The 24,229-nt window shown below is 49.8% G+C and overlaps 1 protein-coding gene across 2 annotated transcripts in view; it reads right to left on the bottom strand.

Annotated features, from left to right (window-relative positions):
* LOC116942620 (phosphatidate phosphatase LPIN2-like) overlaps positions 1-24,229 on the bottom strand; it is a 68,731-nt gene that overhangs the window by 40,731 nt on the left and 3,771 nt on the right. The gene's annotated exons all lie outside the window — the stretch shown is intronic.

Here is a 24,229-nt window from a genome sequence, read left to right on the forward strand (position 1 = left end):
GGTGGGGGGGGGGGGTTTGGTGGGGGGGGGGAGTTTGGTGGGGGGGTTTGGTGGGGGGGGGGGGTTTGGTGGGGGGGGGGGTTTGGTGGGGGGGGGGGGTTGGTGGGGGGGGGGGTTTGGTGGGGGGGGGTTTTGGTGGGGGGGGTTTGGTGGGGGGGGTTTTGGTGGGGGGGGGTTTTGGTGGGGGGGGGGGTTAGGTGGGGGGGGGTTTGGTGGGGGGGGGTTTGGGGGGGGGGTTTGGTGGGGGGGGGTTTGGTGGGGGGGGGGGTTGGTGGGGGTTTTGGTGGGGGGGGGGCTTTGGTGGGGGGGCTTTGGTGGGGGGGGCTTTGGGGGGGGCTTTGGTGGGGGGGGCTTTGGTGGGGGGGCTTTGGTGGGGGGGGCTTTGGTGGGGGGGGCTTTGGTGGGGGGGGGGCTCGCTCGAGCAGGGGGGGGGCTTTGGTGGGAAGGGCTCGCGAGAGCAGGGGGGGGCTTTGGTGGGGGGGGGCTTTTGTGGGTTTGTGGGGGGAGGATCGCTAGAGCAGGGGGGCTTTGTTGGGGGGGGCTTTGGTGGGGGGGGGGCTTTTGTGGGTGGGGGGAGGCTCGCTAGAGCAGGGGGGGCCTTTGGTGGGGAAGGGGGAGGCTGACGAGAGCAGGGGTGGGGGGCTTTGAGAACACCCCCCCCCCCCCACTCGGGGGTTTCCAGGTGTTTTCGGGAGCCGGTGAGAACTCCAGAGGCAAGGGTGGTGGTCTCGTTTGTAAGAGTGACCTGGGGGCATCGTTGTGCCAGTAGGGGGCGATTGTCGCTCCCGTGTTTGTGTGTGTGTGTGATCCACATTGAGTGGTCGTTTTGGATAATTAAAAAAAGAAATGGCACACGTGGGTCCTGACACCGGCACACAACGGCCTACTCTTCTCTAATGGGTTTAATTTTGATGTTTTTGAACGATGTGTTTGCCTCTCAGGTACTTTGCACGACTATCGCGTGTTTGTGTTGCTTGTTGTAACGTCCTTACCCGCCCCTAGTGGACATCTGTGAAAAAGAGCTTTATAGCTCATCGGGTTCCTCCAGTAAAAAAAACAAATATTAAGATTCTAATTACGTTAAGGGGATCTTTTAGGTCCGCTGTGAAGCGGACGACGCTACGGTTAATAAACTAAAAATATATATATTTTACCAGGTAAGGCCCACTGAGCTAGACAGCTATTTTTTCTTCAGAAGACACCGACGAACGACACCTCAACCCGAAGTGTCTCATCGTCGCGTGGGCAATCCATGGCAGGCAAAAATGACTCGCAACGATGCACACGGCCGCGGTATTAACGAGGGTGGCCGCTGGGGTCGAACCCGCGGCGGCTGTGGGAGGATCGTGCGTCACCGCCGCCACCCCCCTGAAGGTGAATGAACTCCAATAGCACGGCGAAAAAAAGACAAGCATCTATACACAGTCGTGGTACAGGTTACGTTTTTTTGTGGGGGGAGGTGGGGGGGGGAGTCTCATTGTTATACAACAATGACTGCAAGTAAAAATATATATCTAAAAATATGCATTATTTTATTTATTTTGTGTACAATAGTTTCAAGATCCTCTTTTAAAAAAAAACTAAAATGCACGAATTTAATGTGCTGTGGTGCGGGAGGGGAGTAGTTTTTTTTCCGTTGCACTGCGATATGAAGCTGCCAACGTTTTGTGTTTGTCCCCGCACCTCCGATGAACACAGTTTGGCGACGTAGGCGACGTAGGGTACGAACGAAGTGCAACATCCATCGTGCATCACAACCTGACGTTGAGTCCCGGCCATGGCTAATATCAATGGGCGAGCGAGCGGTATCCGAACCACGCAAGACTTTCGCGACCAACATTATCCACATTTATCCCTCTATTTGGGACGGAAACAGGAGGATTTCTCCACAAATATGTCCGTCGGCTGATGATGACGGTGGTTGTAAGTACTGGCGAAACGTCGTACTCGAATTGTAAATGCTGTGGGTTTACTCTCCAACACACCGGTGTGCTGTACTAGTAACGAATTGGCATGTTCTGTTTACGTGACAAACCCCTTACTAATTGGTTGTGTCGGGTGGTGGCGGGTTTAACGGCACATTTACGCGATATAACCCAAAAACCTTTAATATGGGTATCCTAACCAGCCCTTACTTCACCACTCCGCAGACGGAGTGGTGAAGTATGGTTGAACAACCGTCACGAACGACATAGCTGTGAGGGTTGTGCACATTATCTATAACTTATTGAAAGGTTTTTCAATAACTTGCTCAAAACTTGTTCCACTTGCCATTTAGACGCGGGACAAATTTCGATGCATTTCTGTTTGCCACGTATGCCGTTTTTTTCTCTTGCTTTACTGAAAACACATACAATTTTAAAAGGCTCTTTAGGATAGCGACAGGCCACAGTCGTTGTTGCGTTTGCAGGCGTGCGAGCGGTGTTATGAAACCGAGCATCGCATGACAAATTACACCAAATTACAGATTTGCAAACAGTATCGCACCCTGTGTGTGTGAACCATGCGTACGTACGTACTTACGTTCACGTGTGCGCGTACTTACGTATTTACGCACGCACGCACTCACGTGAGCGTTCGTTCACCGGGTGAAACCAAACTCCGGTGAGTGACCAGGCCAGCTCGTATTCCTTCCTATTGCGCATCCACGTAATAATAAACGACACTTGTAAAGTGGTGCATTTCATCCGTGGATTCCAATGCTCCACCGTGTATGGAAAGCCAGGGTGAACGGGCAGCAACTAGCGGAGAGTGAACGGGCAGCAACTAGCGGAGATGTAATAAAGGCCAGTGTAAAGATATGAGTTTTCAAGACGGGACATATAGCTCAACCAACTCCCGATTGTCTCATGAGAAAAGGCACAAAGCGTTCCATCGTCTGGGAGCTGCACTTTGGCAACAGCCCGATCACCCCAGGAACAGAGCCTTGACCTCGCTGTCCTTAGAAGAAGGCAATCCAAAGATATCAGCGACCTCGTATGGAGAGTAAACAGGGACCAGTTCCTCCGAATACTGCGGGGCTAACCCATTGAGAGCCTGTAGGTTAGCAGCTGGATCTTATAGTCCACTCGATACTTGACTGGTAGCCAGTGCAGAGACATCACGATCATCAGCCGTGCTCTATCCACTGCTGAATGAAGTTTTCGCCATCATGAAGGTCTCGTGACACCGGCGATCCCATCCAGCCACCCGCGCAAGCTGATCTCGCGGCTCAATCTCCGCTCGGGTCATCCTCTCCGGAGACTTTACGTCCACCGCAATACAGTACGAATAAATTACAATACAGTCGTCAATTTCAAAGTTCCACTGCTGGATGGAGGGCCTCCCCATGCAATGCCAGTAACGAGGGTCGGTTGATCTCATTTCACTGAATTTGACGTACGTATACACAGTCATGCGCGAGTGATGTAAGAAAATACGACGATGTTTTCAGAGGGATCACGAGACCGACATCTGGTACGAATATAGTCCAGAGCGAACGCTTGCGACAGCAGAAATCGCCAAACATTTACGATGGAGGGCCAACGAGTTTCCCTCGTCACGCGGGGGGTGGGGACGGCCTGGAGTTCGTAATGGCATTCACCGTCCCTGATCCCACAGCAGATATCCTAGAGGTGGCCACGGCTTCAGGAATTAAACTCCACTTTGGTTGATGTGGCCAATCACAGTGCGTGTGTGTGTGCGGTAATCACGCGGCATCACTGGGCCGTCAAGTAATTAATTGGTATCGGCCGCGTACTGAAGACCCGAACCCGAAGTGGGAAAAAAACAGCGCTGTTGGTTTCTCTCTGTCCGGACGACGGTGGGTACAGCTTCCGAAAAAAACAACACGTGGGAGGTGTGCATATATCCTCCAAAAAATTAGCGGTCAGGAACTCCACCAAATTGCAAATGCAGTGAGGTGCAAACCCTCACCTCCAATTAGCAAGTGAGATGGAAACCCGTAGCCAACCGATTAGCATGGTTTGTTTCGTACGCTGCAAAGTAAGTTCGGCATACACGCCTCAAGCGTACATTTCTGATGGCTGCCCGGATACAACCACACGTGGTCTGGTGGAACAAACCGACTATTCCAGTCGGCTACCCCGGATGCTGCCGTGGAATAGCTGACAACATTAAAAACTAAACTTTTTTTTATTTTACCAGGCAAGGCCCACTGAGCTCTATGGCTTTTTCAGAAGTGACCTGGCCACAAATTAATAGCTCAACGGAGTGGCTCGTCACATGGTCAGAACACAAAACCTCCGACATAGCAGGCGAGGGAGTTAACATCTCGCCACCATGGAGGCCCAGAAACACAAGAGTCGGCCGTATGAATAAATCGGTACGATAAAAGTGTTGCTAACTTAAGTGGTACCGATTTCTGCTCGAGCCCATGGACTATGAGTCTCGTGACAGACACATTCAACTAATATATATTTATTTGACCAGGTAAGCTCCGCTGAGCTACATAGCTCTTTCTCAGAAGAGACCTGCTCACAAATTATATCTCAGCGAAGTGGCTTCATTACATAGAAAGTTATAGCAGCCAAATACAGTACTCTAAACGCGTGTTGATTCTAAATGTGGAGGGAAAAGCGGAGGACCCGGAGAAAAATCCACATGACCACAAGCAGAACACTTTAAAATATAAAAGCACCCATCGCGAGTGAACCAATTAATTTGCCACTTGCAGTGCGTACCGCTAAAACAATAATAAATAGCAATAGTAAACCCACAAAGGCCTCACGATTGACGCATAAATCAACTCGTCGCTCAATAGATACGTTGTTTTCCCCGCAAGCAATACGATGTGTTTTGGGGTTATGCCATGGAGCGATGTGGCCGAAAGCCATTGTTGCAACACCCTCCACAGCCCACGTCAACACACGGTGGTCACGTGTGCGACTGTTGAACGACGTTGACGATCCTCATTGCTGCATATCACCGGCAAAGTTGAGGCACAATTCTCACAGCCACATTTTGCGATTACATAATCTTGCGACAAGAACCGGGCGGGATCAATACACGGTCGAACCCAACAAATTAATTATGAAGGAATTTGTAAGTTACCGGTAGACGTAATGAATTGCGTGCCGTGAGAAATAGAGGTTTTCTTTCATTCGCTGTGCGTTGCATGTAATGCTTTCACGTGAAATCTGCGGCCATTAGAACTGCTTCGTGTGTTTATTCATAATAAAGTTTAGTTTGTTGTCCGTCCCCGCGCACCTCCGATTAGCACGGTTGGCTACGTACGGTGCGAATGTAGCGGCCTCTCTGTAAAACAATTACACAGTCTTTTGAATTGAATCACTGCCCTGCATCACGACAATTGAATCGCAAGCGGAAGAATTATTACAAACCCGTGATCTGCTAATCCTCGTGCTAAATTTACTTTATATAATAAAATATATATTTGTAAAATATTTCTACAATTTTTTTTATATATATTTATATTTTATATATATTATATATTAATATTTTATATATGTTTTATATATTATATATTTATATATATCTTTTATACTGGAGGAACCCAATGAGCTATACAGCTCTTTTTCACAGATGTCCAGTAGGCGCGGGTAAGAACGTCAACAAACACTATACAACAACACGGTTGTAGTGCAAAGTAGAAGGTAAACAAATTACCCAAGAACATATCTGCAATACTAAACCATCCCCATCCTACCAGGCAAAAACCCACTGTGTTATTAAATTATTTTCTCAGAAGCGACCTGGCCACAGATGTGGCTCATCATTTGGAAATTTGTCGCAGCAAAATCATTTAACCGTGAGCATCCATCCTTTGTTCAAAGCGCTGCCCTCCTTGCTACATCAGGACACGGACTTTTTTTTTTTATATATAATCAACTTTATATCATCAACTTTATAATGAACTCTCAGATCTTCGGTTCCAGCGCATCTGCGCGTACCGAGAAGCACGCATCCGATTACAATTAAGCGAGAGATGCCATTGCCGCTGTAACGCGAGAGCCAGGAGCCTTTGCAATATTACACCACCGAACGCTCTGCACTGGAATGTTGATCAATACATTGAGGGGGAGGGCGATGTACGTCCACAAATTCAGCGCTTTGGGGGCATATGCCAATTTAAAAAAAAACGGGTTTACATTATTGTGTTTTATTTATGGACATCAATTCCCAATGGTGTAAAGTGCAGTCTCCAACTCTCATCATCCACTCGCGATGTACTTGTCACGAAGTAGGGTAATTGCCCAAAACGTCGCCTATTCCCCAACCCCCCCTCCCATTAGTTAAAGGCGCACATGCAGAACGTTGTTATTCACAGCCAGCGTGTGAGATATTTACCATGGAGTGCACAGAGGTGCAGGCATTGCACGCCGCACTTCTTTCGCGCACCGTACGTAGCCGGCCGTGCTCATCGAATGTGCGTGGGTGGAGAGAGAGGGGGGGGGGGGCGATGACAATAAACTAAACACAAAAATCACTTCTAAAATAAATGAGTTTTCAATCAGGATGTAAAAGTGCATAGCTCCAGTGGCACAGAAGACGACTGTGCCTGGCAGTAAACTTTGAAACTGAAACTCCTTGTGCTGCACGTTTCCTTTTTTCCGCATCAGTGAACAGGAAGGGGTGGGGGGGGGCTCCTAAGGGCCCTTGGGACAATGGGGGGGGGGGGGGCGGTTACACGGTGAAGTGTTCGTGGCGGTAATTGGCACCCTGTTTGGAGTGGTGGTGACGGTGGTCTGTGTGTGTGTGTCCGTGTGTGTGACTGTGTGTGTCTGTCTGTGTCTGTGTGTGTTTCTGTGTGTGTGTCTGTGTGTGTGTGTCTGTGTGTGTGTCTGTGTGTGTGTCTGTGTGTGTCTGTGTGACTGTGTGTGTCTGTGTGACTGTGTGTGTCTGTGTGTGTGTCTGTGTGTGTGGGGGCATTCACCCTCTGAGTCACTGTGCGTCGTGAGCGAGATGGGAAGGAATTAAACGGCGCCGTGACTGCAGTACGTGTGTGTCTGTGTGTCACGGGCCACTACACACACAGTGCAGTGTGTGTGTCACTAACACACACACTGCACTGCAGTACGTGTGTGTGTGTCACGTGCCACTACACACAGACACACACACACACTGTAGTACGTGTGTGTGTCACGTGCCACTACACACACAGACACACACACTGTAGTGCGTGTATGTGTGTCGTGTGCCACTACATACACAGACACACACACACTGTAGTACGTGTGTGTGTGTCACGTGCCACTACACACACAGACACACACTGCAGTACGTGTGTGTGTGTCGTGTGCCACTACACACAGACACACACACACTGTAGTACATGTGTGTGTGTGTCGTGTGTCACTACACACACACTGCAGTACGTGTGTGTGTGTCACTAACACACACGTACTGCAGTACGTGTGTCTGTGTGTACGTGTGTCACTAAATAAACACACATAGACGCGGGCGGGCACTAAGCAAACGTGGAACAGACTGTGACAAGGAAGATGTCCAGGAATGGAATAAACACACGCAACAAAGGGGCCATAAATGACGTCACGCACCTAGGGGGGGTGTGAGGTCAGACATTTGTGACGATGTGTGAAAGGGGGGGGGGGTTGAGAAATGTGACGTCACATCGACATGCGCAAATTTTTATAAATATAGTCAACACGTTCTACTTAATTAAATAGACGTTTTAACAAATGTTTTCTCCTGCAACATCAGAGTGCAGCGGCACATTAAATACGCACTACAATGACAATAGTTTAAAGCGATTTGAAGCATGTTTTATTTTGGGGGGGGGGGGCGGAGCTTTGTGACGTCATAATTGAGGGGGTGGTCTGACTTTTTGTGACGCCGTGTGACGGGGGAGTAAAAAATCGTCCAAAATCGCGTGACGTCATTTATGGATGACTCCATAGGCACAAACTCCCCCCCCCCCCCGTGTAGCCTTAACAGTCTGTTGGGCAAGTGCTGTTAGCGAGCACCTATGAAGGCTGGCACGGCGCACGAGGGGGTGGGACGCCAGCACCATGCCCGGCCACCTTTGTCTCCCCAGTGTCTGGATGTTTACACACCGCACGAGGTACTAATTTTAGGCCAAGTCGACCTAGGGGAGGCTCATGACCTGTTCAAATATTTGTCATCGATGTTGGCCGTGCGCGGGAATCGAACTCAGGCCGCCGCGTTCTTAACGTAGTGCGCTGACTACTACAGTACCGTTCCCCGGACACACAACACACGCACGCAGACACACACACCGCGTGCAGACACACACCGCATGCACACACACCGCACACAGACACACACTCACACCACACGCAGACACACACACCGCATGCAGACACACACCGCATGCAGACACACACACCGCACACACACCACACGCAGACACACACCGCGTGCAGACACACACATCGCGTGCAGACACACACACACCGCCTGCAGACACACACACACCGTCTCCATAGCACGGCACTGCATTAACAGTCAATTCAAAACCCGCGAAGTGCAAATGTGACAAATGACTCACAAAACACACGCAACAGATAATGCACGCCTTCTGTACACCCCCTCCCCGTCCTTATAAATAATAACAGGACGTTACCCGCATTTAAAAAAAAACTAAAATTCAGTCGAGTGGTCCCTCGGATCGCTCAGGGGGGGCTCAACGACTCTGCGTGCGCGAAACGCAACAACAACAACGTCGTTCTCTGGGCGGGCAGCAACCAACACGGACCCTGCCTGCCCTGCCTCCCTCCCTCCTCCATAGGGTTCAGGGTCGGGTCACTCGCGCGAACACCGCTGCAGTGTTGCCAGCTCGCAGTTTCGTATCTCGTTGGGCCTTGCTGCGGCGTGAGATTGCGGCACGGGTGCGGTTTTTCCACCGGCGGGATTAATCCGCACTCCATCCACCATTGTTGCAACGCTCGATCCGCTTGTTTTAAGAAAGGCAATCTCTGCCGCGACCGGCTCGAGAGCCGTGAAAGCAGGCAGCCGAGATTAGGGATTCAGAGTTTGACTCGAATACCCAGGACGAGTGACGGTTCACGTAGCCACGACAACAGCGAGTTCATGCAATACGCTACGATTGCAGATCAAGATTCCGGTCGGAATTCACTTAATGGGTCGAATCGTTCTCATCCCGTCCGCGTTGTTTGTCGCGTTGTTCCATTTTTGTTTATTATTTTAGTGACATTCGGTTCATTTAGGCGATATGTATCACTCACATCACGCGCGCAATCCGAACAGATCTTTTGAATCTAAATTTAAAAGTCATTTTTTAATAATTGATTTTTGTGTTTAGTTTGTTGTCCTTTCCCTGCGCACCTCCGATTAGCACGGTTAGAAGCGTACGGTGCGAAAGAAGTTCAACATACAGGGACTCCTCTTGTTACGGACATTCGACTTAGGAACTTTCAGAGGTATGAACAAACCTGCCCGCATGTCCAGGTGGCCCGATTGGACTGAGAGCCGTAAGTTCAACCTCCACGCAATAGACGGCGGTGGTGGCACCTACATCTGCAGAACGTGAAGAACCAGTGGCATCTACATCTGCAGAACGTGAAGAACCAGTGGCATCTACATCTGCAGAACATGAAGAACCAGTGGCATCTACATCTGCAGAACGTGAAGAACCAGTGGCATCTACATCTGCAGAACGTGAAGAACCAGTGGCATCTACATCTGCAGAACGTGAAGAACCAGTGGCATCTACATCTGCAGAACATGAAGAACCAGTGGCATCTACATCTGCAGAACGTGAAGAACCAGTGGCATCTATATCTGCAGAACATGAAGAACCAGTGGCATCTACATCTGCAGAACGTGAAGAACCAGTGGCGTCTACATCTGAAGAACATGAAGAACCAATGGCATCTACATCTGCAGAACGTGAAGAACCAGTGGCATCTACATCTCCAGAACGTGAAGAACCAGTGGCGTCTACATCTGAAGAACTTGAAGAACCAATGGCATCTACATCTGCAGAACGTGAAGAACCAGTGGCATCTACATCTCCAGAACGTGAAGAACCAGTGGCGTCTACATCTGAAGAACATGAAGAACCAATGGCATCTACATCTGCAGAACGTGAAGAACCAGTGGCATCTACATCTGCAGAACATGAAAAACCAGTGGCACCTACATCTGCAGAACATGAAGAACCAGTGGAATCTACATCTGAAGAACATGAATGACCAGTGGCATCTACATGTACATAACATGAAGAACCAGTGCCATCTACTTCTGTAAAATATGAAGAAACAGCGGCATCTACATCTGTAGAACATGAAGAACCAGCGGCATCTACAATCTGCAAATCATGAAGAACCAGTGGAATCTACATTTGCAGAACATTAATCTCTGCGCCACTGCTAAATAGTATCGCCTCGCTTATACACAATTGTTTACCACATTAGCGTACATATTGAATTGTACTATGCACGGGGGGGGGGGGGGGGGGTGGCACGTGCCCCCCCAATGAGCCGATCGAAATCCCTACCTTCGATTGGATCATTGGGGTTTATTAGTAATAAATGGGCATTTTGCGACCCCCACTGCCACTGTGTAGCATATTATGACGTGCCAGGGACTCTATGAGATGATAGGACAATAGTCTGAGTCCATAATTGGCAATAAGTAACGGCACATCAGTTATAAGTGACTCAGAATTGTGCGCAGTTGCATATACAGTACACGACTTCCCTGAAGGCATCAACACCTTCAGTGAGCGCGATGCCGATCACACAACGCGGTTCCAATTCGACCCTCGAACGATGTCTGTGCCATCGCCGCACACGCGTCGAGTAACAAGCGAGGGACAAGTCCTTCACTTACTAACAATTCCTTACTTACTAACAACTCCTTACTTACTAATAACTCCTTACTTACTAACAACTCCTTACTTACAAACAACTCCTTACTTACTAACAACTCCTTACTAACAACTCCTTACTTACTAACAACTCCTTGCTTACTAACAACTCATTACTTACTAACAACTCCTTACTAACAACTCCTTATTAACAACTCCTTACTTACTAACAACTCCTTGCTAACAGCTCCTTACTTACTAACAACTCCTTACTAACAACTCATTACTTACTAACAACTCCTCACTAACAACTCCCTACTAACAACTCCTTACTTACTAACAACTCCTTACTTACTAACAACTCCTTACTAACAACTTCTTACTAACAACTCCTTACTTACTAACAACTCCTTACTAACAACTCCTTACTTACTAACAACTCCTTGCTAACAGCTCCTTACTTACTAACAACTCCTTACTAAGAACTCATTACTTACTAACAACTCCTCACTAACAACTCCTTACTAACAACTCCTTACTTACTAACAACTCCTTACTTACTAACAACTCCTTACTTACTAACAACTCCTTACTAACAACTCCTTACTAACAACTCCTTACTTACTAACAACTCCTTACTAACAACTCCTTACTTACTAACAACTCCTTGCTAACAGCTCCTTACTTACTAACAACTCCTTACTAACAACTCATTACTTACTAACAACTCCTTACTAACAACTCCTTACTAACAACTCCCTACTTACTAACAACTCCTTACTTACTAACAACTCCTTACTAACCACTCCTTACTAACAACTCCTTACTAACAACTCCTTACTTACTAACAACCCCTTGCTTGCTAACAACTCCTTACTAACAACTCCTTACTTACTAACAACTCCTTACTAACAACTCCTTACTTACTAACAACTCCTTGCTAACAGCTCCTTACTTACTAACAACTCATTACTTACTAACAACTCCTTACTAACAACTCCTTACTAACAACTCCTTACTTACTAACAACTCCTTACTTACTAACAACTCCTTACTAACAACTCTTTACTAACAACTCTTTACTAACAACTCCTTACTTACTAACAACTCTTTACTTACTAACAACTCCTTTCTAACAACTCCTTACTAACAACTCCTTACTTACTAACAACTCCTTGCTTACTAACAACTCCTTACTTACTAACAACTCCTTACTAACAACTCCTTACTAACAACTCCTTACTAACAACTCCTCTATCATTTTTCATTGCTAGAGGGGTTGCCCCCTCCCCCCCCCATCTGAAAATCCTGGCTCGGCCATTGGTAGGGCAAGCCTTAGCACACCGTTTGGATAACTTTTCATACATTGCAACTAATCGATTTGCAAGACGAAGGACAACCATCGCAACCACACGCATGCACGAGCAGGAAATGTATCCCAGTCAATGTACCGCCAGCGGTTCGGGTCAACTTTGAACCGGGCGGATCGGATTTTCATGGTTACACGCATGCCTATGAACGACACCTCTCCACACTCCCCTCCTCCCCCACCAACGTTGCTGCCACACAGTCTGGCTCCGTTCACGCGGCTGTGTGTGAACTTTTGAAGAGTGGCGAATGTTGCGAGCATATTTTTGCGGTGGTTGTTGTGGGGTGGCTGTTTGGTGACCAATGGGAGCGTTGCGTAATGCACAACAAGGCGGACGGGCGGGCGGGCTTGGCCAATGAGCGTCCCGAGAAAACGTGGTGTGTCCCCTGTGCCAACCAATTAAAACGAAAGGTTTTTCTCCACCCCCCCCCCATCACTCTCCACTCCCGCCCACTCCCCCCACTATCCACACTCTCCCCCCCCCCACAACCAAGAAAGAGTTACCAAGCAAAAAAAGCCCAGAGGTCAAAAGGTGAAAAAAACAAGTCCGTCAACTCTATATATTTGTTTTGTTCCTCATCTTTTCTTAGTCTTCTCCCAAACATACAAGCCGTGTGTAATGCTGCATGTGTTGAAGTAATGAACTTCCAGGATTATTATTATTATTGGGGTGTAACGCACACTTGTCAAGAATAGCGTACGAGGTCTTACAACCTGCCTTGAATTTCCTCCTCCACTATACCACCTCGTATATTCCCTACCTAGAATGCTCTGAATGCCGCTCTTATGTGTTATACATATGCCACTGGTTTTTTTTCACGTAATAGTTTTTTGGTTTAAAATATCGAACACTTTTTTTCTACTGTGCGGTGCTTTGAGCGTGGGAAATGCGTCGTTATTATAATTCAACAAAACCGCACGATCAAGCATGATCCTAGTGTGTGGATATTACAGAGCTAAGGGATAGATCGGTGCTTGGGCGAAAAAAAGACTCGCTGGATTTTAAAACTCCACTGCACGTCCGCGGGCACATTTAAAACACATGGTGGAATCCGTTCAGGTCACTCAGTGGCAGCACGAGTGGCTCGCGATCGAGAGGTTGCGAGTTCGCATCCTGGTCGGGGTCGACTCGGCCCATCATCCCTCTCTCCGCGGCTGATAAAATAAATACCACTTCGTGGGGAAGTCGGCATTGGTTGTCCGATGGATAGACTCGACCCTGCCATAGGAATTTCAAATTTCCACAACCGGCTCAGGTTCTGTAAAACGGCAAATGACCACCACTCATATTTGTTTTCGAGTTCGCAGAGATGCGACGATGCATCAACGAAAACCGATTCTACACTCGTGGGACATACGCATGGAATCATGCGTATGTCAATGGATAACTCATGCTTATGTAAAGGGTTAGTTACGACGATACGCTATTGCGGTTAAGCTACAGCACTGCGCAAGTGCTGTAGTAATAATAAAGTAAAACGAGAACCAATACGGAGCTAAGGAGCTCGTTTTTCAGAAGTGACATGCCCAAAAATGACAGCTCAACGAAGTGGCTCATCATCATGCGGGAATTTATAGCAGCAGTCAAAGACTCTAAACGCGTGTTGATTGTAAATGTGGAGGAGAAAATTCGGAGGACCCGGAGAAAAATCCACGCGACCACGGGGAGAGAGAGACACACAAACTCCAAATATACAGCAGCAGGCGTCAGGGTCGGGATCGAACCCACAACCTCCTGTATACCAGGCGAGATAGTTAACATCTCCTAGGCACCGTGAATCACGACCCTGCATCGTGACAATCCATCGATGTTTATGGAGGGGTGAATTAAGTACTCCGTGCCGAATGTCTCGTAGGTAGGAGTGTAAACCGTTGAAATAAAAAAAATAGTATTCTCTACATTTTAACAACTATTCTACGTAATTAACCTCAATAAAAACACAATAGTGTAAGGCTATTAACAGGCGTGTTAATCATTCTAAGTGGTTTCCTGCTGTCGAGCCATTATGAGGCCGCAGGCATCTCCTGTTTAAAGCCAGTGGTGGAAATTCCACGTTTGTTTGTCGGGGATGAGTCAGTCTGGTGATGTGGCCTAGCGATAGCGCAGTTAGAGGTTCGAATTGCAGCCGCTGCCCTGGTTAATACTGCGCGGGTGCCCCAGGCCACTCTCGCAAACGAGACTATGCCCTGGTCTCTTGAGTTCGCCACCTTGCTTAACAAAACACCGGACTGTTTGTTGACTTGCCACAACGTGGTACGCGTTTAGCCTCCAATGAGAGGATGATAGGCTGAGTCATGGCTGGCTGCGACTTGAAGTCACAACCTTCCGATTGCAAACCACGGTGCCACCTGGCCCGAGATTGGCTTCCTGATGCACAACTCAGTGGGTACACTGGTAAGAAAGTGCAGTCGTTAGTAGTTGGGTGGCTGACCTCTGCACCTTCCGACCTGCGTGCAATTCCTACACCACAGTAACAAACAAAAAAGTTTGGAGAGTAAATACCTCGACCAATCACAATCCTATCACTGCCGCCGCCGCTGCTGCTGCGTTGGCAGTGGAACACAAGCAGTGAACAACAAAAAACAACTCTGTCAACACATTCCTGAATAACACTGCGGCGCTGAGAAGGGAAAATATATATAATAGGCGACGTTTCAGTCGACGGCACCTTCATCAGACCACAGAAATTGAGGGACCGTGTGTGCCACGGTCGCCCGTGACGTCGCGTGTTATTAAAAACATTTCCCCTTATTTAAGCGCCAATGCGCGTGTCAGCGTAGCGCGGCAACCATCCATGTGGGTCAAGGGCAGAAGTGCGCCCTGTCGTTGCCTCGCCGTTTGGCTCCATGACGAGGCAGTGGCGGCGATTAAGGCCCCGTCGCTGACCGCAACCCCCGCGTTTGTTTGAACGCTCGCAGCAGCAACGCGATCACCGCAATCGTCGTCGGTCGGTTATCATGGCCACGGTGGCGTCCGAACGTCGTGGACGATCCGAAAATCACAACGCGGTCATGCAGAATCAGAATCTTTATTTCTCCCGGAGGAATCCGATGAGCTACAAAGCTCTTTCCTTTTGTTTTGTTTTTGCAGACGTCCAGTAGTGGCGGGTAAGAAAGTTGCGACAACAAGGAATACAAAAAAATACGAAAGGAGTGCAAGGTATGGGAAAGGTAAACAACTTACTGAAAAAAGAGACAAGTGCATTTTTTTGTTAATCTTACCAGGCGGAAACAGGCGGACAGGAGGTGCCCAGCGTGATGTTACACCAAGAACCGCACGCACACCCTCTCACTGTCAACCACGTCAATCATTTTGTGTCGAGAATAACAACAACAACAACAACCCCAAAGTGAGTCTGTGCTCCATGAGCAGCACTGGGGCATCGGTGCTCATCGCCTGTTGACAGGCCTGAATCGTAAGTTGGAAAATTCCACATTTCTATGGCACGGGCGAAGTCTATCCATAGCACAACCAATGTTTACATCCTCACAAAATTGTACCTACTTTATCAACCCCGGAGACAAATGTACACGGGTTCCATCTTTGTTTGGAATCATCAGGACAATATTGTCATAATGTTTTAGACAGCAGAGACAGCAGCATGACGATGAGACAACTGTGCATTTATCGGTTTCATCCCTCTTAGGAATCATCAGTACAGCTCAGCCACCGTCGCCTACAGCTGCCGCGTGCTCACCGCCGTGGGGACCGCTTCGCACCGCGCGCGAGGCGCGACGGCGACCCAATCTGAAGAAATTTCCGCGAACAATGAGAAACCCGTCGGACTGCAGGGTTGCTCAACATGCTGAACGCACGCCCCCGCGATGAAGCCATTAGAATTGCTCGGCGGCGTAACGTTACGCTGAGCGAGCGCCCGTGTGTCAGCGCGCCGGCTAAACTTAGGCCCGGGGAAGAAATTCAGCAGGGCTCTGCACTTCGTATGGGAGCCTCTTACTCGAGTTCCAAATGAGCTAAAGAGGAGCCGCCGTGTAGCCTGCATCGGTAGTTGCGGGGCGGACGGGCGGGCGGGGAAGGCAGCATCCGACCGGCCGGTCATTTGTAGGTGCTCGGGTTACGGATTGTGAACGCGGACCCCCGTGCCTTTAACCGCAACATCCCCAGGGAAGCATCGGTTGAGCAATAGCTCACTGAAACTACAAACAAAAAAAGTAAACTTTTATTTTATTTTACCAGGCAAGGACCACTCAGCTATTGCATAGATTTTTTTTTTCGGAAGCGACCGGGCTATCACGAGCGATAGCCCAACGAAGTGGCTTATCGCGTGCAGAAGCACGTTGATTCTAGATGTGGAGGGGAAAACCGGAGGACCTGGAGACAAAGTCCACGCGACCACGGGCGTCAGGGTCGGGATGGAAGCCACAACTTCGTGTATACCAGGCGAGGTAGTTAACATCTCACTGACTGACCACTAGCCCTGGACGTTTTTCTGCTCTAAATGTTCGATGGAAACACATTGGGGATACTGCATCGGCAGTGTGCGCACAGGCACGAGTAACAACACAAAGTTCGTGACATTCGTAAATTTTAACACTGTCATTACAGAGATAGCCTTTGCTCCAAAATAAGTGTCACAGCCTTAAACATCGTCTATTATATGTGTATGTTTCTCTCTCTGAAAGTTTTTTAAGCAGACTCCTGCATTCAAAAAGACGCCGGTGACGTTTCAAGCACGGCCCCTTCTTTACAACAGGCCTTCCTTTTTCAGGGCACAGTGTTACTAGACGGGCGTGTTGACTTTGTTGTTCAGAATCAGTCTTTATTTAGACGGCAGGAGTAATCCGATGACCTATGAAGCTCTTTTATCACAGGTGTCCAAGTAGGGGCGGGTCAGCAATTGCATTGTGTTTGTTGTATAATGATAGTAGAGTCAACCTACTGTGTGAGTGGACTAGTGGCCACGGGAGGTAATGATAGTAGAGTCAAGCTACTGTGTGAGTGGACTAGTGGCCACGGGAGGTAATGACAGGGGAGTCAGCCTGCAGTGCGAATGGACTGGTGGCCACGGGAGGTAATGACAGGGGAGTCAGCCACCAGTGCGAATGGACTGGTGGCCACGGGAGGTAATGACTGGGGAGTCAGCCTGCAGTGCGAATGGACTGGTGGTCACGGGAGGTAATGACAGGGGAGTCAGCCTGCAGTGTGAGTGGACTGGTGGTCACGGGAGGTAATGACAGGGGAGTCAGCCTGCAGTGTGAGTGGACTAGTGGTCACGGGAGGTAATGACAGGGGAGTCAGCCTGCAGTGCGAATGGACTGGTGGCCACGGGAGGTAATGACTGGGGAGTCAGCCTGCAGTGCGAATGGACTGGTGGCCACGGGAGGTAATGACAGGGGAGTCAGCCAGCAGTGTGAATGGACTGGTGGCCACGGGAGGTAATGACTGGGGAGTCAGCCTGCAGTGCGAATGGACTGGTGGTCACGGGAGGTAATGACAGGGGAGTCAGCCTGCAGTGTGAGTGGACTAGTGGTCACGGGAGGTAATGACAGGGGAGTCAGCCTGCAGTGCGAATGGACTGGTGGCCACGGGAGTTAATGACAGGGGAGTCAGCCTGCAGTGCGAATGGACTGGTGGCCACGGGAGGTAATGACTGGGGAGTTAGCCTGCAGTGTGAGTGGACTGGTGGTCACGGGAGGTAATGACAGGGGAGTCAGCCTGCAGTGTGAGTGGACTAGTGGTCACGGGAGGTAATGACAGGGGAGTCAGCCTGCAGTGTGAGTGGACTGGTGGCCACGGGAGGTAATGACAGGGGAGTCAGCCTGCAGTACGAATGGACTAGTGGCCACGGAAGGTAATGACGGGGAAGTCAGCCTGCAGTACGAATGGACTAGTTACCATGGAAGGTAATAACTGGGGAGTCAGCCTGCAGTGCGAATGGACTGGTGGCCACGGAAGGTAATGACAGGGGAGTCATCCTGCAGTGCGAATGGACTGGTGGCCACGGGAGGTAATGACTGGGGAGTCAGCCTGCAGTGCGAATGGACTGGTGGCCACGGGAGGTAATGACAGGGGAGTCAGCCAGCAGTGCGAATGGACTGGTGGCCACGGGAGGTAATGACTGGGGAGTCAGCCTGCAGTGCGAATGGACTGGTGGTCACGGGAGGTAATGACAGGGGAGTCAGCCTGCAGTGTGAGTGGACTAGTGGTCACGGGAGGTAATGACAGGGGAGTCAGCCTGCAGTGCGAATGGACTGGTGGCTACGGGAGTTAATGACAGGGGAGTCAGCCTGCAGTGCGAATGGACTGGTGGCCCCGGGAGGTAATGACAGGGGAGTCAGCCTGCAGTGTGAGTGGACTAGTGGTCACGGGAGGTAATGACAGGGGAGTCAGCCTGCAGTGTGAGTGGACTGGTGGCCACGGGAGGTAATGACAGGGGAGTCAGCCTGCAGTACGAATGGACTAGTTACCACGGAAGGTAATGACGGGGGAGTCATGTCCGAGTGTGAGCACGTGGCTCCTTAATGAAGAAAATCTTCCCAGGACTGAAGCGTCAAAGTCGTCTTTACATATATATGTTGAACTTCTTTTGCACTGTACTTAGCGAACTGTGCTTATCGGAGGTGTGGGATGAGAACAACAAACCAAACACAAGAAGCTGTGTGTGCACCTTTTGCTCTGAATGCAGCAGCAGCAGCACCACCAAATCACGTGTCATTGACTTAATAATTGCTATAAAGAGGATGTCGCCCTGAATGTGATTGTGCATATAATTATTGTACGGCATTGTGAGATGCAAGTGCATGAATGGCACTAAAACATAAACTATTATTATTACTACATTATTAGTGTGTTCACTTTAAGCGGTATTTTCCCATCGACCAGCCCCTAAAGCGCTCATCAGCGTCCAATGCTCCGCTGCGCGCGTCAAGCCCTGGAATGCGAAGGGAAAGACTGCAGGGCAATTTCCCCGTCACGTCGATTGGCTGGGGTCAATAGATTCGGGTCACAATTTTTTTTTTAAGAAAAAAAAAACTAAAGACACAAAAAAACTGAATGAGAAAAAGCATGAATCTGCCAGCAGGCAAGGCCGGAGAGTGAGCTTCATGTATTCATAAACAATGTTATCATGTTCGCCAATAACACAGAAAGAAGATATAAAGTAAATATTTCAGCAGTGGCCGTTCTTCATAGCACACGAGAGAGAGAGAGGGAAGAGGTAGAGCTGGATAAGTAAGGGCTGGAGAGTCCGCACTTAACGCCATGGGGCCTGATGAGAATTACATTGTAAGAATGGTTCGTGATGAACGGATCTAAAGTCGGCATGCTAGTAATTAACTATGAGGAGCTATCGATTAACAGACAAACCCTTAAATGATCAAACCAATAATGAGTATTACTTAATACATTAATTGGTATTGAACGTTAAATTATAAAATGTTGCTGGCACGTGGCATTGCAGGGAGAACATGATGGTTGTCTTGCATATTAAACTCCATCAGCTAGTCGGGTGAATAGCTGGGCCTGTGTACGGAACTTGGTCAATCCACTGCTGGATGAGGACTTCCCCATACCATGCGGTTCACGGTGATCATGTGACCACACTGCAGGTTTGCAGGAGGGGAGCATAGACACGGAGTGTTGTACAATAATGGATTTGCTCCACTGTCCTCTGATGACAACGTTTCGGCGCAGCAGCCCACGTCGCCTGTTTCATGCGCGGTGGTCACTCATCCAAGCACTATCCAGACTCAACCTCGCCCGGTACACAGGAGGCCGTGGCCTCGATCCCGACCCTGACGCCTGCTGTATATTTGGAGTGTGCGTGTCTCTATCGCTCCCCGTGGTGAGATGTTAACTTCCTCGCCTGGTACACAGGAGGTCGTGGCCTCGATCCCGACCCTGACGCCTGCTCTATATTTGGAGTGTGCGTGTCTCTCTCCACGTGGTGAGATGTTAACTTCCTCGCTCGGTACACAGGAGGTCGTGGCCTCGATCCCGACCCTGACGCCTGCTTGTATATTTGGAGTGTGCGTGTCTCTATCGCTCCCCGTGGTGAGATGTTAACTTCCTCGCCTGGTACACAGGAGGTCGTGGCCTCGATCCCGACCCTGACGCCTGCTTGTATATTTGGAGTGTGTGTGTCTCTATCGCTCCCCGTGGTGAGATGTTAACTTCCTTGCCTGGTACACAGGAGGTCGTGGCCTCGATCCCGACCCTGACGCCTGCTTGTATATTTGGAGTGTGCGTGTCTCTATCGCTCCCCGTGGTGAGATGTTAACTTCCTCGCCTGGTACACAGGAGGTCGTGGCCTCGATCCCGACCCTGACGCCTGCTTGTATATTTGGAGTGTGTGTGTCTCTATCGCTCCCCGTGGTGAGATGTTAACTTCCTTGCCTGGTACACAGGAGGTCGTGGCCTCGATCCCGACCCTGACGCCTGCTTGTATATTTGGAGTGTGCGTGTCTCTATCGCTCCCCGTGGTGAGATGTTAACTTCCTCGCCTGGTACACAGGAGGTCGTGGCCTCAATCCCGACCCTGACGCCTGCTTGTATATTTGGAGTGTGCGTGTCTCTATCGCTCCCCGTGGTGAGATGTTAACTTCCTTGCCTGGTACACAGGAGGTCGTGGCCTCGATCCCGACCCTGACGCCTGCTTGTATATTTGGAGTGTGCGTGTCTCTCTCCCTGTCGTCGCGTGGATCTTTCTTCGGGGTCCTCAGGGTTTTCCCTCCACATTTATAAACGTGCGTTTCGAGTATTTGGCTGCTGTACATTTCCACGTGATAAGCCACTTCGTTGAGCTATCAATTGTGACCAGGTCGCTTCTGAACAAAACCTATATAGCTCAGTGGGCCTTACCTGGTATAATACAACACGAATATAGTTCGTTAGTTGCTTAGCTTCTGAGCCCTGACAAGATCGGGAGCACTCGGGGTGATTCTGTCATCGCCCCCATCATCATCAACCCTCCCTCCACCCTCCTCGGATCCACCCGTAGATCCCAGGTAAAAGTGCCGGAGGGCCTCCAAGCGACGCGCCAGCCCGTGCCTGGAATGTGCCCGGAGTGCGTCGAGGCGTCCGCCCGCTCGTCTGCCCGCGTGCCCTGCGTCGTTGTCAAAGAGCAGTGCGTGCTCGGAGCTGCCTGGTAGCAAGGATGCACGAGGCAGTGGGTTTTTATTTTTTTTCTAGATGGAAAAGTTACGAAAGTCGAGAAGCATTTTTTCCCCGTTTCTGAGTGATAATATCTCGTGTTGGGCAAACACCCACGTGACTGCCCCGTCCCGTGAACGATAGTGCTGAACTGCGTACAAGAGGCATTCCTATTGATCGATCCTTGTTAATATTTAAAACAAATTGGCAGTACTTCGTTGACAGAACACATTACCACGGCAACCGAGTACAAGGTCAAACGTTGCCTAACGTAGCAGTTTTGTACCAGCGCCCCTCTCTCCTGGAAGCACCCACGACTCGAACCGCCTGAGCTACGCCTCGTGGCGCAGCACCCACGGCAATTGGCGTTCAGCTCGGGGATTTTTTTAGCGCCGCTGCCCTCTGCTAACGAAGCGATACATTTCTTCTACTGCCCCCTCCAGATTGGACCCCCCCCCCCTACCCAGCCATTCGTGATATTGACTCCCTGACCCTGTTCAAATCCAGGCTCAAGACTTTGAGCCTCACTCTACTCTCCCATCACTCCACTCCACTCCCCTCCACTAACTCTCTCGCCTCTCCACTCCCCTTTCCCTACTCCACTCCACGCACTCTTCCATCACTCCACTCCCCTCCACGAACTCTCTCGCCTCTCCACTCCCCTCCACTCTACTCCCCTCCACACACTCTTCCATCACTCCATTCCCCTCCACTAACTCTCTCATCTCTCCAACCCCCTCCACTCTACTCCCCTCCACACACTCTCCCATCACTCCACTCCCCTCCACGAACTCTCTCACCTCTCAACCCCCCTCCACTCTACTCCCCTCCACACACTCTCCCATCACTCCACTCCACTCCCCTCCACTAACTCTCTCGCCTCTCCACTCCCCTTTCTCTACTCCACTCCACACACTCTCCCATCACTCCACTCCCCTCCACGCACTCTCTCACCTCTCAACTCCCCTCCACTCTACTCCCCTCCACACACTCTCCCATCACTCCACTCCCCTCCACTAACTCTCTCACCTCTCCACTCCCCTTTCTCTACTCCACTCCACACACTCTCCCATCACTCCACTCCCCTCCACTCACTCTCTCACCTCTCAAACCCCCCTCCACTCTACTCCCCTCCACACACTCTTCCATCACTCCACTCCCCTCCACTAACTCTCTCACCTCTCAACCCCCCTCCACTCTACTCCCCTCCACACACTCTCCCATCACTCCACTCCCCTCCACGAACTCTCTCACCTCTCCACTCCCCTCCACTCTACTCCCCTCCACACACTCTTCCATCACTCCACTCCCCTCCACGAACTCTCTCACCTCTCCACTCCCCTCCACTCTACTCCACTCCACACACTCTCCCATCACTCCACTCCCCTCCACTAACTCTCTCACCTCTCAACCCCCCTCCACTCCACTCCCCTCCACACACTCTCCCATCACTCCACTCCCCTCCACGAACTCACTCACCTCTCCACTCCCCTCCACTCTACTCCCCTCCACACACTCTCCCATCACTCCACTCCCCTCCACGAACTCACTCACCTCTCCACTCCGCTTACTCTCCTCCCCTCCTGGAACCCTCCCGCCTCTCCACTCCTCTCCCCCCCCCTCCACGCTTCCCCCAGTCAACCGTGCTGTTGACTCCCTGTCCCTGCTCAGATCCATGCTCACTTCCTCGATGTTTATCCTCCGCCTACGACTGTGTGCCCCTCTATGGATGTCTCATACATGTTTGTGTACAGCATCCGGAGATATGGTCGCATTTAGATCCTGTTTACAATAAATATACAGCACATTGTCAATCCACATGGTGTATTGAATATGAAGCAAATCATGTGAACATGCCTAGCCTCCTGTATAGTGGACTGGCCCTGCTCGAAGACTGTAAACAATTTTTGTTTTTCTACCAGGTAAGGCCCACTCAGAGATGTAGCTCTTTATTAGAGGCCACCTGGCCACAAATGAGAGCTCAACGAACTTGGCTCATCACGTGGAAATGTATAGCAGCCAAATACTCTAAAACGCGCGTCGATTCTGAATGCGGAGGGGAAAACCAGAGGACCGGGAGAAAAATCCCCCTCGACCATGCGGAGAGAGACACGCAAACTCCAATAATATACCACAGGCGTCAGGGGCGGGGTCGAATCCACGACCTCCTGTATATCAGGCGAGGTAGTTAACATCTCCTAGCCACCGTGGCCAGAGATGGCAGTACAGCAAGTGGGTCCGTGAACATATCTGTGTTACAACGTCCATGCTATCCTGCAGAAGGCCTGAAGGGTTTTCTCTGAGCACTCTGGTTTCCTCCCACATACCATTAACGCAACTTAATACGGAATTCAATAATCATCTCGGCGCAGGACCCTCCTGAAAACAGAGCCCCGACACTCGTTGAAGCTTTTCCTGCTAAAATAAAATACATGATTACTTAACAGTCCACGTTTCAGCTGACGCACATTCAACAGCAACAACCACCGTCACCACGGCGCCCAAATAAACTCAGGATGCAATGAAAGCTCACGGCATGAAGAGCTCGCTTCTCACTCGGGACACTGCACTGTGGAGTGGACAGCGAACGCCCCAGCGACCAAAGCAACGATGAACAAACGCCCACGGAGGTTCCAGAGATTTTGACTTCGCGTTCAAGCTTAATGTTATTCGTTTAATAAGGGTTAGAACTATGTACGCAAAAGTACATCCAAAACACCTGGCCAACTTCAGTTCCACGGCCACACTTAAATACAATCGGCTGTTCAAATGGGTGCGCGTTGAATTTTTTTAATGCTATAATTTTGATACGTAGGCTTTCGCGACCAAACTTATACATATGAAAGGTTTTTAGGGTTAGATTATTCACAATTCTGGCTATCGCCTAATAACGCTGGTTTTAATCACCAGCGAAACGTCACAGTACTCGAATTATAAATGTTGTGGGTTTACTCTCCAACGCACCGGTGTGCTGAAG

Source organism: Petromyzon marinus, chromosome 15 (genome assembly GCF_048934315.1).
Source record: "Petromyzon marinus isolate PM22_M1 ecotype Great Lakes invasive population chromosome 15, UKy_Petmar_22M1.pri1.0, whole genome shotgun sequence".
NCBI classification, from domain to species: domain Eukaryota; kingdom Metazoa; phylum Chordata; class Hyperoartia; order Petromyzontiformes; family Petromyzontidae; genus Petromyzon; species Petromyzon marinus.